Source organism: Silurus meridionalis, chromosome 18 (genome assembly GCF_014805685.1).
Source record: "Silurus meridionalis isolate SWU-2019-XX chromosome 18, ASM1480568v1, whole genome shotgun sequence".
Lineage (NCBI taxonomy): Eukaryota > Metazoa > Chordata > Actinopteri > Siluriformes > Siluridae > Silurus > Silurus meridionalis.
Genome location: NC_060901.1, coordinates 7490544 through 7512644, shown reverse-complemented (window position 1 = coordinate 7512644; position 22101 = coordinate 7490544). Strand labels below are relative to the sequence as shown.

At 35.3% G+C, this 22101-nt stretch overlaps 1 long non-coding RNA gene across 2 annotated transcripts; it reads right to left on the bottom strand.

Annotated features, from left to right (window-relative positions):
- Nucleotides 1-6804: 6804 nt before the first annotated feature.
- Nucleotides 6805-22093, bottom strand: LOC124401256. 2 transcript variants are annotated; one of them, XR_006928550.1, is made up of 4 exons: nucleotides 22056-22093; nucleotides 17262-17362; nucleotides 9329-9428; nucleotides 6805-8445 (listed from the first exon to the last, which is right to left on the bottom strand). It is a non-coding gene; the product is annotated as an uncharacterized LOC124401256 (long non-coding RNA). The 2 variants fall into 2 exon arrangements; XR_006928549.1 differs by lacking the exon at nucleotides 22056-22093 and adding an exon at nucleotides 18751-18893.
- Between the last annotated feature and the right edge of the window lie 8 nt (nucleotides 22094-22101).

The following is a 22101-nucleotide window of genomic DNA, read 5'->3' as shown; positions in this document are numbered from 1 at the left end:
TTCATTGAATATGTGACATGGGGAACAGGATATGCAGTGATTTGTTACAAAATTTTGTGAAAATTCTATTAACATCCTTTTATACAATGTGACAAGTTGAATTCTTATGAGAGCTGATTTGCTGCAATATAGACATCTTGTTCATGTACTAGGTTTTTTTGCACAGCCTGAAGGCCTGGGTGTGGATGAGCCTGTAACCTGTTATTCCGTCAACCGACTGACTGATGGCCCTCAGTGATTGATAGAGGAGACCAATCAGGACAGTCTGTCAGCACCTTATTGTCCTCTCTCCCTCTGCACACAATGATAAAAACCAGCTTGCTCATATATAACCTCTTTCTGTGTCTCTGTCATTGTTAACTCTGTTTGTCTATGTCTCGTTCCTTCCAGCTCGCTCAGTGTCTTGGATCCATCTTCTTCTTCTCACTTCTTTCATTCACTAATTTCTTTCTGTGTCATTTCTTTTCTTTCAACCTGCTGTTATTTCCCTATCCACCCTCTCTCTTATCCTCTCTCTCATGTTGATAAGAAGCAGCTTGTCCAAATGTGAGATCTTTCAGCTCCCTGTGTCTCTTCTATTGGCTTGGCGTGTTATGATAAGCCCCAGGCACAGCAAACATGACATTTTGACCCTCACTTTTTTGCCCTTTGTCCATTATGGGGTTTTAAGGTGAACCAGTGACCCCTGTTCAAATGCTACTGAAGGACTTTGTGGTGAGGACGATTTCAGCAGGGATACCTTTCCGGCAAAAGCATCAGTCATTGAAGCAGCATGCACACGATGAGCTAATTGCACGAAAACAAGAAAGAATGTACTTTAGGCAATTTTTTTAAACGGTGAGCATTTACCCGCAATTAGTTACTATTTACTGTTTGCCGCACAAACCGTGAAGAAAGGTTTAACTGTGGTGGTTTCATTTTATTCTGTCAAAATCACTTAATGTGTACAAATCTAATAAAAAGAAAAATCAAGTTTGGAAGAAAGTAGCAGAGATTCTTAATATTTCTAGTGTACCTTTAGCTTGCTTAATTAATGTGATGACAATTTTCATACTTATGAGCATCTTTTAAATAGTGGCATTTTGAACTGATTTTGTTGTTGAAATAATAGAAAACATTTTAAAAACATAATAATTGTACAAAGACAAAAATGCAACATAGCATTACCCAATGGGTTTTTTGTTTTGTTTTGTTATGCTATTTTGTTGATTATTAGGCTCCATTCCTACATTCAGGTCTCTGTGATAATTAAAAAATGTAAAGAAAATGAACTTGTGCACTGGAATTTCATTTAAACCTGTTTTTTGAGTCCCTTATGGGTTCTTTCCAGGTATTCAGCTTCCTCCTAAATCCCAATCCATGTTGTTCAGTGAATTGGCTTTAATATATTGCCTCTACATGTGTGGTGCAATGGAATCCATTCCATGGATAGACTGGGATAAACTACTGATCTACTGCAACCCTTATTAGGATAAAGTGGTGACTGAAGATGATCTGATATTTATTGCACTTTCAATGTTTCTAATATATTTATTAATATATATTAGAAAACTTAGAAGTGCAATAAATATCAGATCATACAACATAAGTAAATGTGAAACAAGTCAAATATACAGTAGGCCTGGGCTTCTTTGGAAAATTACCAATTGTTGGCTTTTGCTGTCTAGAAAAATCAATAACACCGAAAAGATAACTTTGACTCTCTGTACTGTACCAACCACAAACAATATGCCTAATTTGTAACAAAACAAAAAAAAAGGAGCATGCATAAGTTTTACACAAAATACTCTTGAAAATCCAATTAGTTCAGAAAAACACACATCCTGTAAGAGCTTCCAAGTTTGTGTAGATTTTAATTTATGGAGACTCAATTAAAGCTTAAATTAAAGCTTGATTGAACAAATTATATAAATTCAAATGTACTATGTATACACAAGTTATTATGGCAAGTTTAAAAGCCTAATTTATTACAATCTTACCATTATTTATCAGTCACTTGTTCCGTTTTCTGTGTTCACTACAACTTAATGAGCTAATGTATCTTGCGTGTTTAATTCGATCTTTGGAAACTTTTATACACCACTTTACAAACAGATTGCTAAATGAGATGCCTATTCTTTTTATATATATATATATATATATATATATATATATATATATATATATATATATATATATATATATATATATATATATATATATATATAAATTTATGCTTTATTTAAGGAACCATGTACTGGAATTCCACTACTCCTACTGTAAACAAGCTATCATTATTGACCCGTGGCTCAAGCTTCTGGAACGGTGATTTTTGAAGAGTAGTATAATGTTCAGGTTGCCTAGTGGGGGGTAGACTGAAAGACTGGCGCTGTGGCCCCCATGTGTGGCTCAAGATGATGTATGGCTTACCGTCTGCCAGGCTGCGACACCACATCAAAGGACAATGAAGTGTTTATATGAGCTGATTTGGGCTTTATTAATGTCAGGCCCTCCACAGCCACATGGGTCTCCTCTGGAAGCTGCCACACACATATCCATACATACACACTCACTTCACGCAAACATTCACACAAGCACTCACACACACTGACTTGATATCTAGGTCTTGCAAACCATGTGCTGCCCTAAAAGGTCAAATTGATCCAAAAGGGTCATTGTTTAAAGGGTCAGGTTATTTTTCCTGATTCTCCATGCATTCTGGGTGATATAAAACAGAGCCCCGGTACTTTCTAATAGCAGAATTAGTGCCAAGGGACATTTTGTTGCTTTTAGAAACCTGGATTCCACATTAGCCTTCAAGTGGATATGAAGTGCTGCAGAATGCACTCAGCTGAGATAAAATCAGCATTCATGCATGACTCCATGTTTGGTCTGTGAAGCATAAAAATTATCTTGCACAATAGAAAATCTTCAAGAAGGTCTGTTGTTAATGCTTCTGTGGTATATTATTATTTCTGGAAACGGAGTTAGATTTCACACTTGGGTGTATCCTCATCTGAGAATGTAGTGCTTATAATAATCCTGAGCTATTTCTTTGTGGGTGATCTCCATGGCTGCCATGAGCCTGGACCTCTAGAGGTTAACAGCTCCACACCATTAGTTGCAGCACACTGGAACATGGCCATCTGAGCTACGGATCATTGTGTTTCTATCTCAGCCACAAAAACAGGCAGACTGGAGGGAGGAGGGATTGAATGAGTGTGGAAGCATGTGTGTGTTTTCTAGCTGAGGTGAGAAGGAAAGGGTTGCCTGAAGTGCTTGAATTGGGGGAAAGTTAGTATCTTTCGTGAACAAATTTTTGAATGATGGAAGCTGCAATCTTTCTGGTGTCCAAACCTATGTATTTAGGACATCAGGAAATCCAACTTTTGTACAAAAAGAGACAATAATATTTTAAATACAAGGTCACTAGATTTGGTTTTTTTTGTTTTAAGAAATACATGGTTGGCCATTTGCAGTGTCTTTTAAAATCTAGTGGTCTTTGTTCACATATAACACATTTCACAAGTAAATTGATGGGTTGGACAACTAGCCAAGAGAAGAGAATAAATGCAATTGAATCAAAATATTATTATTTATTTATTTTATATATATATATATATATATATATATATATATATATATATATATATATATATATATATATATATATATATGATTTAATTCATATCATTTATATATTTTTTTTACCAAACATAGTGTATTTTTACAATTTTAACAAAAGTAAACAATAATCCTTAGTGTGGTGTTAAAATCTTTCCATGCTTTTTTTAAATAGATCTCACTTCTAAATTATTTTGATTGGATTTCATTTCATTTCATTTCATTCATTGGGTCAGGGAAAATAGAAGGACAACTAGCCAGAGAGTAGAAAATGAGAAGGGTAAAGAAGTGAAAAATATGATGATCAACCTGAAAAGTCGTGGTGTAGGCTTGTGGTTATTCAGTAATCAGGTTATAGGGACAGGTTACACATTACAATAAATCTCGGAGATCATTCAAGTTCACCTGCATACAGTATCTGCTCAGCAGTGACTATCGACTGGTAATGTTTGACGCTTTCTTTTAAATGAACAGGGAATGTTATTAGATATCGGTGCATTAGCGCGGTACGATATTGGCATACCCAAACACATTATAGTTATTGAGTGGAGTTGGACTGTATGGCAGTTCTACATTCATTACAGTGAGGGGAGAAAGGGTCAGCTCAGTCGAAGACACATTATGCTGATTGAGCATGGGTGGGGGTGCACGTGACATATCTAAACACATTATGGTAGAAAGGAGATGGCAGGCTTAAACACTATGTTAATGGAGATGGAAAAGGGGCAAGCAAGGTCAAAACACACTCTGCTTTGCCTCAACAAAGTTATCCAGTTAGCAGTGCCTTCCTAAAACTCTTCCCTACTAGCTGAATTTTGACAGGGCTTACCTTGCACAAACAAACAAGTTCATGCACCGTTAAACTTGTGTCCTTCACCTGGTTTTTGTTAACTGACGGAAAAGAAGAAAGGCTTTTTTTATTGGGCTATGTATGTGTGAGCAGCTCATTTAATCTTAAATTTAATTTGAACTGCTGAATGATTTATTACATAGTAGCCATTCTACATACTCATAAAGGATAATGAACACTCTTTGTATTCAACATGAATGTCAATGGCTCAGGGGGTTAACTGTAACAATTCTTTATTTATCTCGAAGATCACTGAGTATCCCAAACATTTTACCAGGAATTCAGCCTTCAGCTTATTCAGTTAAACTAATATGGAAGGTATGTAAGACTGAACCTGTCTTGGGTGTTTATAGCAGGTTGAAACAACAAGAGATAAAAAATAAAAAAAAACTAACAATTGGATTTGTTTAGCATGTCCTCTCTTATAGCTACACTTGAGAAAATCTTTTCTTTTCAATTAGCCTGGTTGACTTGCATGGTTAATTAAGTCCTCAGGTTGACAGGTTGTCGGATTTCTCCAAGCCTCTTATGAAGGGCTTAGGGCTGTGGGCCAGGCCGAGACGGATTGGGTGCAGCTGGGGTTAGATTAGTTGGAGGGCTCAGGGCCTGGAACTGGTCTTTTAGTGGGGCTCCCTGAATGTTTGGCATGGGCAGCTTGAGCTAATCTTTCACCCTATAAACCACCTCCCAGTAAGACCAGAGAGCTTCAGACCTCCGATTAGGCGAGGCTGGGTTTACAGGTGGCTGAAATGTTGTGATATGTATTCCTTCCTGTCTATGTGTATTTGCTTCAGTGCCAATAATATCACAACAACAGTTTTGCTTTCTTTTCTTTTATACTCTTTCCTTTGCTTTTGCTCTATGGCTTTTGTGATCATCCTCAACTTAGTCTCATCCTTTGACAGTCATTATAGAGAGGAGATGTTGACTCAGGGTGGTTTCCTATACACGCTATGTTAGACAAGCAGGTGTGCTGTCTTAAAGCTATAACTGTATTAACATAAACGTGTTTTATTAGACGTAGTAAATGCTGTATAGGTAATGGGGCAGGCCCGGCCCAGCCCTTGTATTGCAGTTGCTGAGACATTTTTCCTTGACAGATGTTGTTTTAATGTAATCCTACCATGTACAAATCTGAGGCTTTGCTAATCTGAAAGGAATTACCTGAAGTAGGAAAACTTGTCCTCGACACAACAAGCGTTTACAATGAACAGCTTGTTTGGGGTTCTTAAAACCTATTTAAGAGATTACGAGTGAACACACAAAATTCCACCACCATGTTCTTCCAAAACACACTTTTCATGTTGAAACTTGATCATCTCATTTCGTCTTAGGAAAAGAGCTTGTGGGAGAAGAAAACTGTTGTAAATCTGCCTCAAAACATTGCACTTTTATTATTATGGTTTCAATAGTTAAAAGTGGGTTTCGAAAATGCTGCTGAGCCAGGCTTTACATCCTCAGTTTGGTTTACAGCCAATTTATATTACATTATTGGCATTCTTCCCATTATCCTATTCTACAAGGTTTTCATAAAATTCAATACTAACTAAAAATGTTGTTTATCGTAGCGTGATCATTGAGGATGTCTTAGATCAAAATCCCTCATTACAGCACTGAGAGTTGTATGAACCCAGCCATTAAAAGAACTGCAAAGCAAAGGACAGGGTAATCTAAAATTAAACTGTTTCCCTAACAAACTTGCTACACCACAGGTCAAGCAAGAAAACTGTAATATCTTAGGTAATTTGTCTTTTTACAAACACTGGTGCACATACACATCCTTTTATCAGCAGTGTCTTCTTTAATGACGGCATGCTGGTTGAGTTTCACCGCCTTAGGTTGCTACTGTCATTAGAGACACAGACATACCTTACATGCCTCCTGCTCTCTGTCTCACTCTCCTAAAAACAAAACAACAGCAAAAAAAATAAATCCTGACCCGGATGCTGCTTTGTAAACACGTGAGATAAGATGATGAAATGAAGCAGATGTCAAAAACCTGTGTGTTTTGTAATATTCAGACAAAGTGGACAGGGGAAGCATGGAATGCACTTTGGGTGCAGTTAAGATTCGTCCGTCTCAGGGTTCACTCGCACAGGTGATTGATGTGGCTTTCTTGCCCCAAGCACCTTCATTACAGCATCTTATTTTACAATCAGTAGGGACTCACATCAAAGTGGCGTCCCACATGCAAAATGCCATCTGAAGTCAATTAATCCAGTAAAATAATGGCTATAAAGAACTGAAGGCTCTGTGTCATTGTAAATATTTTTAGGACGGAACCGAGTATTGTAATAACCTTAGTCTTTGTGGTTGTATTATGTGCAACAAATGAAGTTGAAGAGTCACGATTTAAGGATTCAAAAACTTTATGGTCGTATTCACAAGCATTTTTAGTGTGCACATGCTCATGGATGCTTGTCAAAAATTTTTAACATTACATGGAGTTGTTTTGGTCATGTACAATATAATCCTATTTAAAGACTGTATAGACTCTATAGGCTTGTAGTTTAACATATTCCATTATCTTATTTCGGAATTAAAAAAATATAGACAATCAAAATATGAATTAATGGTCAAATTGATGGTCCTTTTCAGGTATTCATATGAACTGAAAGACTTTGTTGTAGCTCCAGTACCATTTATTATAACCAATATACAGTGGTGCTTGAAAGTTTATAAAACCTTACTAAATATAACCCTATATAAACCCAATTATACAAATGAGACATAAATATTACACTTGGTCATTTATTTATTGAGAAACACAAACAAACAATCTAATTTTACACAACTGTAAGTGGCAAAAGTATGAACAAATGGCATTTCACACAAATAACTAAGCACCACTGTAACTAATCAGAGATATCATTGATGATTAGCTTTTTGCAATGTCTGGTTTATAAAGTATTTATAATTGAAAGAGATTTAACACTGCAATATACTGTACTATATGAACCCAGGAGTTGCTTTTGTAAGGAAAAAAATGTTTTTGCTCCCTCAGACAAAAATTACGATTACTCTTTTGTGCTATCTCTTCATTACAAGCGCTTCCACTTTGTGGCACAAAGAACTACGAACTTGTTCATACTGTGATATACTGCATATATAAGGCAGTGTGCATATTATTAAATGTATTTTTATCTCTGTTTTAAATTCTGAGCTTAATGCTTATTTTGCAGCATGAAGCGTTACAATTATGTATTATGCTGTATTTAGAAAAGAAAATCATGTTTTCTTTGGCTGTTAGCAACTGCAATATAGCTGAATTGACTATTCAGTGCTTTATCAAAATGTATAGTTATAGAGCAATATATAATTCAGATTAATATCAATTTAATGTGATTAATTTCTGTTTTACTCGATGCTTGCAAATATGTGCTACATCGTATCAAAAATGACTGTCACGAGTTCAAGAAATGTTCACTATTTAGAAACAAAAAAAAATGTAAAAGCCTATTTTGTACTATTACTACACACTATAGTTTGTTATTTTAATGTGACACAGGCAGTATATTATATTCACACCCTAGTACTTATTAAATAAACAATTCTTGCATAAAACACAAGGCGATATGTACAGTATATGTATATATTTGTATAAAATGTTATAAATATATTTGTACAGCATCATATATAGTAAATATCTATAATGCTATATACAGTTGAATACATTGATTGAAAAAACTAAATAACAACTTTTGCACAAATCTCTAAATGTAAAAGTATATAAAGTTTAATAAATACACACTGGCTCTTAATATTATACACAGATGTTGTCTCTTATACCATTTAATACTATAAAAATATGAAATATGCCATGTTGGTGTGTACAGACATGTCACTGTCAAGTCAAAACTAATGGCTACTCTGTGAATAAAATGCTGCAATTTTCATGTGTGCTCTTGCCAGCTGTTGAATGGAGCCCTTCTTTGTTTGGCTAACATAAACTGTATAATGGCTCCAAGAGGTCCCAGATGGATGGAATGACACTGTGGAATGAATAAAAAAATATCAATTTTTTAACAAGTCAGCAAACCCGCTGTGACACACACCAACTATAGTGCACTTTTCATTGCAATTACCACCCACGATTGATGGCAGGATAGCAAATCAATGTTCCCTTCACTCTGATCACTGACTACTTCTCTTGTACAATGTGATGCATTAGTTTAATAAAGGAAATAGCAGCTGTTTTGCATTTATGCTCATATACTATAATTGGTGCTGAGGGAACTTTAATTAAATGAATCCGTGATCAAGAACTTGCAAATTATTCACAATTGAAGGATGTGGAAGGAAATTAAATTTAGTAATGCTTTTTAGTTAGCACATGATTATAAATCATGATAAATGTACTGTTTTAATTCCATAATTCTTATTACAATACTATAAATCTTATCATTCTTAATTAGCAACCTATTTTTTTAATTATTTTTTTCGTAAGCATTTCAAGTCTGGAGGCACCCAAACTCTACTTTATCTGCTTACTGCTTCCTGCTTTGTCTCATTTGTGCACAAGGATTTAGCATTTCATTTAAGGCATTTAAAAGAATGTATTGATAAAAAAAAAAAACAATGCAGCCAGAACTGTATTTAGAAGCAAGCATGCTATCATTGTTAACATTGTTTTCTAATAAGTGGTTTGAATATTAATAGCCCCATGGCAGCCACTCTTCTAAAAGGACTTTGTATAAACAAGTTAATTGGCCTTAGGGAATATTCAAAATAAATAGCTAAATATAAGTTAGTTTTTTATTAAATGGCTGTGCATTATATCACTAAAACCTGTCAGTTATGCTGGATATGCAGTGTTCACAGTGAATTTGTGATATTTAATTATTTATGAATGCAAATAATTTACCCTTCCATTACCTTAAAGATGAGGACATAATCATTTTTTCCACTGCATAATTTTACTGTGAATGGCTCTTGAGGTTGGCGTTGTTCCTGTGTGGGTTTCACATGTCCAGCACTGGAGATTAAATTTGAAATAATTAGAGCAGATTTTTTCCAGTTGCACAATTCCAGACTTTTACACTGGTGTGAGGCACAGGTGGGAAACCTGTGAACTTGTGAAAAAAAAGTGTTTTTGATGCAGACAGATTCAGAAACTACACCTGACTGTCTGGGCACTATGTGGTTTTAATAGATACTGAGACAGAGCATGATGCCTGTTCTTACCTGATTGTGATTATGATTCTAATTAATCCCAAAGCCTACCTCTATAGCTCTCCAAGTCCTTAGTGTAGGATTGTATATAAGGAAAGAGATGACAGATTTCACCTACATCATATGGAAAGTAGATTAGGATAACAAATCAGGTTACAGATTTATGCTTCTGATAAACCAGTGAGCCTGGTTTTAATATTGAGATATCACTTTCCATATAGTCCGTGCATTTTAAATGAAAATAGATAACCTATACAGAGTAATTATGGGGTTATTAATGATAATTAAAGCAGTTTAATGCAAATAAATCCCAGATATGTCCTCACATACAAGGAAACATGCCATCCTGTGGTTACAGCTGCATCTCTTCTCCATAGCAAATTAGTCAGTGAGTCATCGTTGTGCCATTGCACATTAATGGATTTCTCACAGGAAATGTTCAATGTGCAACAGAAAGCATAGCTTGATATTTTCCACACACCTATATATTTAATCAGATGTCCCCAATTCATTCCGTCCTGCAATTTTAGGAAATGTGTAAGTGTGTCCACATGTCTTGTATTTTATTTTAAAAAAACTGTATACAGACTATGCTCTACTATACTTATTTACTATACTTTTATACTATACTTATAGTCTATACTATATTTAGAATCAGGGGTTGAAGTAACAATCACATGAATTCTTAATAACCGAATACCCAGTTCACTGTAACATTATTTATGGTATAATTCAATAATTAAATTCAGTGCTTTAATTGTTTTTCTTAAATAAATTATTTAACTTTAGCTTCATCTACATAGTTAAAGAAGACCATTTGATCCCAGAAGACTATCAGCCAACAGTACAATTTCTAAATAAACAAATCTCCAATCTCAATAAAGCAGTGTCCTGACAAAAGTCTGCATCGGTGCAAAATACTTGGTCAGAAGCAGCAGTGTCTGAGACAGTGGAATAAGGATGAATATTTCCAATTCATCTCATATATGCTTCCAAAGATCTGCAAATTGTGAGTTAAAACACTGTTCAACATCCTACCTGTGAAAACATGTACGAAATGCCAAAAGCTAATTCGCTGAGCTCGACGAGTTAGCAGATCTTTTGAAATGTTATGGTATGGAATATTTGTATTTAAGTTTGGTGATAATTATCTGTTGTATATATCTTAGTACACCTACAGCCCAGATGTAATAATCAGATTAATAGCTGACTGTGTAGCTAGAAATATTAAAATTTACCACCTTTGATCAAGGAATTATTTAAATTTAGCCAAGTAATGCCTTATATTTTTATTGTGTTAACATTTTAGAGATGTTTGCTTTAGTATTGCTTACTTAACATAACAAAATTGATCAAAATTGCATTCTTCAAACAATGGATATTTTTGGATTAGCTGTTACCAATTGTATACAAGTTATTTCACCAGTATAACGTATACTCTCACTTACAGTTAGATTTTTCTTGGTCGCTACTTTCTACTTTTACACAAGTAGATAGTTACAGTAAATTTTCAATTTCAAATTTTTTCAATTTTTTTACTGTTTGTGTAACCTGCTGCAGCTGTAACATAATAATTTCCCTCACGGTATCAATAAAGTTTGTCTGAAAAGTATAAAAAGTAAACAAGTATCTATTATTGAAAACCAGAGATTCCACTGATAGACTGAGTACATGCAGTAAAAGGGTTTAACTACAAATCCCCAAGTTTCAAAAATCCCTTCTCAACCGCACAAGTGAGCACCTCCCTCCTAACCCCCCTCCAAACCCCCCACCCCCTCAGCTCTTTCTGGATATTATTTTTTCAGATTTCCCTGTACAGCAGTAACCTTACTGCTAGCGGATAGTTCTTAAACATTTCCAAAGTGTGTAAATTTTTAATGGTGGTCCAAGCCGGCCTGCAGCATCAGTGTGTCAGTTTTCCGAGCTCTGAAGTGCTGAGTGCTTAACAATAGTAATATATATACCTGCAGAACCTAGAGAGTAAACTCACAGCAGTTTTCTAAAGTTTCTCATGTAATAAATTCACCCCAGATTCTGGGTTAGTGTTCAGTTTCTCCACTTGATTTTTTACCTTTAGGAAAACAGAGGAGGGAATGAGAGCCAATAGTTAGGAACAGCCTTGAGAATGTTTTCTTTAAAATGGGCAGAAATGGCTTGTGAACCCTAACTAATCTAAGCTTATACAGATACTGTATTTCCTTCTCTCTGTCCAGTCCAATGTATTAGGTACGTTTTTAATGGCTGATTGGGCTGAGGAAGAGATAAAGAAAACAAAAAATATTTTATACTGTGGTCAGTTTCACATATGTACTGGTCTGTTCAAGATCTACATTCAGTCATTGCTGTTCTGTTAAGGGCTACTATATCCAATAATCAAATTTGTCAAAAAGGACAAATATTAACCAGTGACTTATTTAGAAAGTTAAGTACTAGTTTAGATTCTCTGCACACCATCTGAATACTGTTGTGAACTAGTCTATGAATTGATTCTTACCAATATATCAAAATATTCTATATGTTATGTTTTTTATAAAGAATAAAACATGACATATTTTTTTTTATTCATGCTTACCCACCCCGAAGGTAGATGTTCCAAAAACAGCATAACCTAAGTGATTTATTCTTATTCAAATAAAAACACCACTAACATGTTTGTATTTATTAAAGAAGCACAATATTTTAAGATTCATTTATGCTTATGTTTAATGTGCTTGTAATATGGCTGGTAATTCTACAGTAGATATTGTCAGCTATTTGTAAAACCAAAAAATAGTGTTTAATCTTGATTTAATTTAAGAGGCTAATTTATTATTATTAAGCCAATGTCCTTTTCCAGAGTGACTTACACATGTGCAATTTCAGACTTCCAGGAAAACGTATTATCTTGCTAGATAAATAGGTCAGGATTTTAAAATATGATTGAGCTAAAACAATGGTACAGGAACTTAGTACAGCAATAAAGGAAAACACAAGGTAATTTAACTACTATCTATTAATTACAAAATAAGAAAAAAATTTAGCCCTACATATTACTGAGAAGCTAGCGAATGCTTTTAAACCTTCTAGGCTGAACTGTAGTAGCAAGTATCTGACTGATTGTTCACATTATTTACCTCGCTGCATTAACGGAGCTGCTGTTAAGCGTGTACCCAGCTTTAAGTTTCTTGGAGTCCACATTCCTGAGTATCTCACCTGGTCTCTAAACTCTATCCTTATCAGAAACACTCAAAAGTGACTGTATTTCCTGAGGAGACTTAAAAAAAAAGTCCCAACTGTCCTATAGGATACTGGAGAACTTTTACCGCTGTACCTTTGAAGGCACCTTCACTAACTGCATCTCAGTGTGGTACAGCTGCTGCACTGCTTCAGACCATAAAGCCTTTCAGACTGTGGTTAAAACTGCCCATCGAATCAGTGGCACTCAGCTACCCACCTTGGAGGACATTTACAAAAAACACTGTCTGCAAAGGGTGCAGGGCATTATCAAAGATATCTTTCACCCTGACCATGGACTGTTCACCCTTCTCCCATCGGTTACAGGTGCTACAGGTGCCTCAGAGCCGCACAAACAGGCTAACGAATAGCTATTTTCCTGTGGCTGTTACTGCACTAAACAGCTGATAATCATACAATTTCTGGGGTTTTTTTAATTTAGATTTTTTGCACTGCTTATCCACTATGCATTTTTGCACCATCCATAACTTGTTTATCACCGCACTACTGTATATTTCACCCATATTTATTCTGTATATACTGTAATATACAACATTCATACTTGTACATCATATATCATGTAATTTGAGCACGTTATCTCCCAACATCTATGAACAATATTTGCACAGTCTCTTCTTTATAACTAAATACACATATATTGTTACATACCGCACCTTATGTACATTATTTACCTTCACCCTTGTACATATGGACTCCATACCCTTATTTATCACACTGCAATTTATTTATTGTAAGTAGGCCACTTATGCACTTATCATTAGATGCTAACTGCATTTCATTGGCTCTGTACATGTACCTTGCACAATAACAATAAAATGTAATGTAATGTAATGTAATCTATTATAGTATTTTTCATGGCATTTTAAGCTCTGAATGGCTTACCTACGCTGTATCACCCATCTCAGGCACTTCCCTCGGTCGAGGCAGGCCTACACTTAGTCCTGAGGATCTGTCATGGCTCAGCCAATGAAATATTTTACTGGCATTACCCATAAATTGTTAAATATTGTTTCAAAGAACATTAGAACCCTAAATCACTGACTGTTTTTTTTTTAAATAGTCTTGGGGCTTGTTCTGTTAATGTCTTCATGATTCATAGTACACAGGTTGGCGTAGAGACTTGCAATGCATATATTTGTGATTTACACATTGTGGGTCTTGAATGTTTTGGTTTTTATTTATTTTTTATAAATACCTTGCTTTTCATCTATTCTTTAATAGAATTAAATAAAGATAATAATTATGATAACGAAATAACGATAGTGATTATTGTATTTCCCTATATACATTATAATATAAATCTATTATATAGATATAAAACTAAAATATATATAATTATGCCAATAACTGACTTTTCACAGAAAATTTGTCTGTAAATCAAAATAAAACGAGTGAAAGAGTGATTTGCATTGTTACAAAGGAAATCATGTTTCTCAAATTGAACCCTAGATATATGTACCTTTGTCTTCACTTGTTTGAACTCCACTGTATGTAAAGTGCCTTGGCATTTGAATTATCTTTCTAAGGTTTCCTGAAAGAACTCCTGCTTTGTTCTTAGCAGAGCCTTTCTAAATCTCAAAACAAGTCCATAATGCATTGAATGCTATCATTAACCCAAGCCCCAGGATACACTGCACTTGATTTGATTAAGTTACATTTTAATTACACAGGCTAAGTGAGAAAGTTAAATCTCTTTGCCTGTTCCTCTGAGGTCCCATTCACCTTGATAGGGAAGGGGGAAGGCAGATTTTCTGCAAGCCTAAGCTTCCTGATTGGGTTACACAGAGAGAATAATGAGTGCTTTTCTGTTGTCTCAGCCGATCTCGAGTTAAGCTCTTGAGAGCGGGCATTCAATGACGACGTTCTACATTTACATATACATGAGATTTAAAAATAAAGGGGGCCTTTTGGCACTTGGATTAGTTCAGCCTCCTCAGATGGCCAGGCTACCTTTCTGCATCACTAATGCTTCATAGTGGAGCTTGATCCGACAATAAACTTCACGGCCTTTGATCAGGAGTTTAGAGTCAGAATGTCCATTGTAGTGTTAAGTGATGGTATTTGGTTGTCGTTAGAGAGAATCCTGCTTCCTAGAATGCTTTTTTGTCAAGATTGTCATATCAGATGATGCGGATTGCACATTTTTATACATTTATTTCACACAGCGTTTACAAGCGATTTGGGTCCATTATGGATGTTGTTCGCAGCTGTTGTGTCTGTTTATTCGGCTAACTAGCAACCCAAAATGTCACAATCAAGTAGAAGCAGGTGTGCAGATGGAAGTTCAGTCCCACACATGCTGTGTAAAAGTGCTAGAAAATCTCTGAACTCCGGAGAACTCATCCTTTAAGCATCTCCTACTTCTCCATTGATGCCACGTCACCTGCTAGGCAAGTCCTGTCAAGATACTGTCACATTTACTGAATCACACAGAAGGTTTTTTTTCTGTTTGCCCTCACAGTGACTCTGTCGTGAAACTAAAATAAAGCGCTGACTCACTGCCAGAATAGATGCATCTGCAAAAGAGACACTGAGGGAATAAAATGGATGGAAACAAATTGCAGACAGATAAATTAATCTGCGCTCGAGGCAATCCATCCTCAGCTGCTGTTTACACAAAAACAACGGTTCTGTCCCGAAGCTAGAGTTGTTTATACGGTTGATTGCATGTTTATTGCTATGTGATTTCTTTTGCCCTGATTCATTGTTTAAATATGCCTGGAAGGGGATTTAAAGACTGAGTTTGAACTGGGGTGGTGGGTGAAAGGGGATTATTAAATCTTCGTTCTGCACATAATGAGGGCTTGACCCTTTTTATAAAACGGATATTGACCTCTGACCTGTGTGCAATTGATGAAATGGGGGTTCGAGGACACTAGTTTTTCCTTTGTATAAAAGGACATGTGGTGCAGAGAAAATCTAACATTCCATAACATTTTCAGAAGCCCAGAATATAAGTTCCTTTTGTTTTCAAAGGCACATTTAACCAATTCACCTATAATTCTTGCAAAGCATGACTTTGGGTAATTTCACAATTATGCTACCATTTGCGTCTCGTGTATATTACATTTCCATGAAATGTTTTAAGCAAGTAAAGTGTCCACAGCAACTGTGCAGTTTTTAGGTAAATATCTTCATACAGTGATTAAAAACCCCTACATCATTTAGGAAATCATATTTTTGTTTGTCTAACCTAAATATCACTAACTTTCCTTGAAATGTAATTATTAGCATACCTCAAAAATTTATTTATCGCTATATTTATATATGTAATTATCTGTTTTGCAGTAAACTGTAGCCTGAGATGGGATTTTGAATTGCTACATACATGTTTTTTAGGCATATTGTTGAAGGGCTAAATGACACCACAAAAAAAAAAATTGGTATAAGTTAAATGAGCTCCAGTTTAATGAGATAGCAATGTTTAGCTAGAACATGTTTAGAGGAATTTCTGAATCTCTCTGTTTGAGCTGTAGTGTTGTTTGAGCTTTTAAGATGCTGCTTCATTATATTCACAACACAGCCAGGGCTCATTTTCAGTACCATCTCTGGTGATATATATATATATATATATATATATATATATATATATATATATATATATATATATATATATAGTCATAGTTGAGCTAACAAGAGCAGACACAAGTGCAGAATGAACGCTAGCACTGATTTGTGCTACAGGCAGCTACAAACACAGCACACATGGCAGGATTTGGACAGTGAATGTAATATGTGCCTGGAGAGCATGTAGGCCATGTCAAAGAGACATCTAGCTATTTCTAGGTGACATGATTGTCTTGTAGGTATCATGGAAATGCTTAATGATCAACATTATTGGCACATAGTGGGCATGCATTGCCTCTACTAGTACGGTGCAAAGTTTGAGTCCTTTAAGCTTATAGTCTTTACCAGACTGCACACATTCACACGGTGGAGGTTTGCGCGTTTCACAACTAGGCCTTCAGTGGTGTCCTACCTGAATCAATCCACCTTAATACCATCATGATGATGCCACAACTATAGAAAACATAAATATGCATCGCAAACAGGTATCTTATACAGCGAGAATGAGAATGACATTACTAAAGCAAGAAACCCCGTGAACACAATTCAACAAGTCTCATTTCACTGCGGCCACAGCTGTGCCATCCATATATATCATCTTTATCAGAAAAATCAATATTAAACTCATAAAATGACAAAAATATTATCCACCCAGGTTTTCTGTGCATTTTTGTAGTACCTTTTTTTTCTCCTTAAGCCCCTGAGATTATGGTTTTTCTGAAATTTAAAATGAAAGCAAATTGTGTTTTTGTTCAAATTTTCCAGGATACAAAACGAAAAAGTAGAAATGGTTCATGAAAAAGCTTAATAACTGTTTTGAACTGTTTTGACTGACCTTTTTTTTTACAATGTCCAGGGTTTCTTGACAAGTCTGTCTTGAAAATGGCCTTGCAAGTATATCCGTGACCAAATTAATTTCTTCTCCTTTGTCAGCCACTGAGGAATGAAAAAAAAACAACTACTGCTAAGTATTATATATTATTATGTCTCTGACTAGTGCACTCTCTAAACATTCAATCAAAGAATGTGAAAATGCTTAGGTTAATGTACGCCTGCTAGATGGCCCTGGTGTCTCTAATTCTAAATCTAAATAATTGTAGACAGAAATGGCAAAAATGCACACATCCTTCACTTAAGTAGAAGTACAGATACTCATATTTTAAAATACTCGAGTAAAAGTTGAACTACTGACTATACTTTTTTTAATCAAGAAGAAGTAAAGAAGTTTGAGCTCTGACATGTAAAAAGTACCCTTTACTACTACCTGTTTTAGTGTCACGCTGATAATTAGATGTCACGACATATTAATATAAGGGTTGGCAATTGATTAAAATATTGAATCATTATTAATCTCATGATGGTCATGAGTTAACTCACGATTAATTACAACATAATTGCACAATTTATCTGTTCTAAATGTTCCTTCAATTTACACTTTTCAATTTTTTTATACTCTAATCAGCATGGGCATGGACAATTATTGATGTTTTATGCAAATGCAGGGTTTATTATTCATGAAACCAAACTCAACATAGAGCATGAAGACTAAATATTGTTGGAAATGTTTTAAAGTAATTATGGTGTTTTAATTTCCGTAAATCGTCAGGACACCAAACGGAACCTTTGCTATGTTTCCACACGGACGGTTAATGAGGTGATACTAGAGAAACTGCACCTTTTATAACTTTCATTCTAATTACATAATCAGAGACTATTTGTATTTGTTATGTGAATTGGTTTATTTAAACATAGACGTTTCGAGCTTTCTATACATATATTTATTATGTCTGTGAGGCAAATATTCACTGAGATTCAGGGTGTTTTATTTGTGTCTGTGAAGAGAGGAGAGAGAGACGGCAGAAAGCGCACCCTGTCTGTTTTTTTTATTTTACAAAGCACAAAATTTTTTTGTTATTATGAGTGTGTACAAATAAAAGTAGACCCTTTACATAATCGGATGATGTATTGCTCTTATCTGTACAATCAATAACGACACAAAAATGCCACAAAACGCGCCTGTGCGTTTGTCGACCCCCAAAGGGAAAATTTTGTAAAGGTGGAGCTTATTTTTCTTTTTTTTATATATATATATATATATATATATATAAGCAAAAAAGAGACATTGTGAATAAACGTGTTGCACTGAAGATTTAAATTTTGCTTCAGATTTATTTATTTATTTATTTATATTTTCATAGAAAATTGTCAAACAGAAATGCATTGGATTAATCGCGCGTTAATAAAACCAGTGCCGTTATAATGTACTAGCATTTTGACAGTCTTAATTGATATATTAATACAAAACTAATTTAAAATGTTGTTACCTAATAAATGTATCCAGGCTGAACAACCACCATATAGAACACAAGCAGAGACAAGAAGACGATGATCATGTGATCGGGAATGTCTCTGTTGATGTCGCTGATTCCCTCTGTCTCATCCACATCAACCCCATACTTCTTGTTGCCTTCTGACTGCTCATTGTGAGCTTCATAAACTAGTCTACATAAGTTCTGTGTGAGAGCCAGGAAATGATTAAAAAAGCCTGCACAATGACAGGAAATAGGTTGATGGTCTGAAAACGGCTCGCAACGAGAATGAAAAAAATTGACATTTCACCAAATAGATTAAAACTAAAGTAACAAGCCTGTTTTGAAAATGTAAGAAGTAGAAAGTTTAGACATTTGTGTGAAAATTCAATGAGTAAAAGTAAAAAGTTGTCTGAAAAATATTTAGTGAAGTAAAGTACTGATACCAGAAAAATCTACTTGAGTACAGTAATAAAGTATTAGTACTTCGTTACTTTCCAAATCTGGTTATTGCAACCATTTCATTGTCATGAAATTTGAGGAATATTTAAAGCTAAACACTAAAGGCGTCCACACTTAATTAAAAAACCTCATGGAAGATTTCTCTGACCCTGGCAACAAATAATGGCTGAAATATGACTAAATAGAAAATCTAACAGAAACATACACTATTTGAAGCAGCACAACCAAAAGAAAAGCTATAAAATAAAGAGAATAGACTGTTAAAGTAAATATTTTGACATTCATATTTAAGTCAGTAATTCACATCAATAAAGATTCCAATTATGATTCCTATTCCATAAAGATTCCTATTATAAAAGTTTTCATATCACCTTCTTATTATATTTTCTCATAGTCTGATATTGACTAAATGATGAGGCAGTGTTGTTCATCTGACTAAGAATTTTGTCTTTCCATGTAGTTGTCAGAGGTGTTTTTTTTTTCTAGCTAAAGCTATTGCCTCTATATTATTTTATTATATCTATTGACTATATATTATTTATTATGACACTATGTATCGTGTGAAAATTTGTATCAGATATCATCCTAGTTGGTTGGCCTGCCAATTATCCAAAAAGAAATATGTTTGAAAATCTTTGCAATAGTCTATTCTCTTCATTTCATAGCTTTTCTCTTGGTTGTGCTGCTTCCAGTGGTGTATCTTATAGTTTCTATCCAATCATATTTCAGCCATCACTGTATAAGTTACTTTTAGATTCCTATTAATATTCCCAATTGGTGTAAAAAAAGTGTCTTCTTGAAAACATGGCAGGGCCACAGAAATGAGGTACTGCTATGAAGGTGATTTTATCAAGTCTCTGTGTTCTTCTTCATCTCTGACACTCACACACACAAACACACACATTACACTGGAGTATTTGTCGAGTGAGCAGGCTGTAAAGGCAGAGCTCTCATCATCACGTAAAGAGACGAGTGTGTTGTCTGGTGCCAACCAAATCTAACACCTCTCTCTCTTTTGGCGCTTGTCTTTTTTTACCCACTTGTCTTTCCTCTTCTTGTCTTTTTCCTATTACACAGCCCTTATCCTAGTGTGTGTGTTGATATCTGCTGATTCAGTAAGCAAAGTGGCCTGACCTGTGGGGGCGATTAGATATTACAATGACGTCCTACCCGAACAGGAATTGCTCCTCCCCTCCCTAAACAGGAAATGGATAATGGAGGACCTTGACCAAAGCGGAACTGATGATAATGATGAGAATAAAGCATCACTCTCTTCCAAACAAACCACCCCTCACTGACACATACACACACACACACACACACACACAAACACACACACACACATACTGACACATACATCATGATAAAGGGTGTATCAGAGTTTGAGGATGTGATGAGGATATTTGAGGATGTTAGGATGTAGTTTTAGCTCTTATACTGTAAAAGGGCAGAAGGGTGGATTTCTGGATCTCCTCCGAGGTGTGTGTGTATGTGTGTCCCCATTTGTGTGTGTATGCAAAGTTGGTCTGAAAACATGACCTTGTATGTTCATATGAATTTGTTATATTTGTTTTCTCTAACACACACATACACATACACATCCTGTCAGTCACACAGCTCTATTGGCACAGCTCTGACTGCCCCTGTCTGTATCTTGTTTCGGGCGCTATTTTTACTGCCCAGCCGCTGAAAGGCCTCGAGATTCAGTGTGTCAGTATCCTCGCTCCTTTTAGTTCCACACTGCCACGTCTTTATTTATTAAGACATCATTCATTCTCAGAGCGCCGATCCTGGACCTGCTTCTGCAAAGAGGTTAGTCAGGAACATAGGCCTCGTGCTTAGCCAAAAGACTCGGCTATGTTTGATCAATGCTGTTCAGGCTGCTCTTAACCTCACTATTGTTCTAGGAAGTTTGGCAGGGAAAGAGGGTTTTTGGAGGTGTTGATGTACACGGCCTGCCTCTCATCTCATCGCATCGCATCTCCCTTCGACACTTCATTTGGATTTTGTGTAAACAACCATAACGAGAGTTTGGAGCCGGAGGTTATCAGATGTTTGTGGACATGCTCACGCAAGCAGGAGGTATACATATGTGCACCAATGAAGAGGATCTACTCGTCATGCTAAAAGGGAAGGAAGGAAGGAAGGAAGGAAGGAAGGAAGGAAGGAAGGAAGGAAGGAAGGAAGGAAATATATGTAGTCAGGAAGAAACAAAATATAAGGCAAAAAATGACATAAAAAAGTTGTAACAAATGAATAACAATTCAGGCTAAAACAAAACGTAGGCTAAGAAAACACAAGAAGTGCCAAAATACACATAAACAAATAAGTCAGGACAAAAAAATGCAGTGCTGGAAGTGTTTTTAGTGTGCAATAGATAGACAGACAGACAGACAGACAGACAGACAGACAGACAGACAGACAGACAGACAGACAGATCGATTAAATATCAACAGCCCGAAAGAAAGAAAGAAAGAAAGAAAGAAAGAAAGAAAGAAAGAAAGAAAGAAAGAAAGAAAGAAAGAAAGAATAAAATCACAGAACAAGAAAGAAAGAAAGAAAGAAAGAAAGAAAGAAAGAAAGAAAGAAAGAAAGAAAGAAAGAAAGAAAGAATAAAATCACAGAACAAGAAAGAAAGAAAGAAAGAAAGAAAGAAAGAAAGAAAGAAAGAAAGAAAGAAAGAAAGAAAGGAATAAATGATAAACACTACAAAGAAAGAAATTCTCAATTCTTTTAAGGAAATGAAAAAATTCTATTAGAAATGAAGTGTAATAAATAAAGTGGATGTTCGGAATAAAAGCTACAGTCAGAGACAGACTAACCCAGTAGAAGTATTTGAAACAGAGAGAGCGTCAGACCTGTGCAGAGAGGTTCCTTTGCTTCACTCGTTTACCCCCTCCTCCA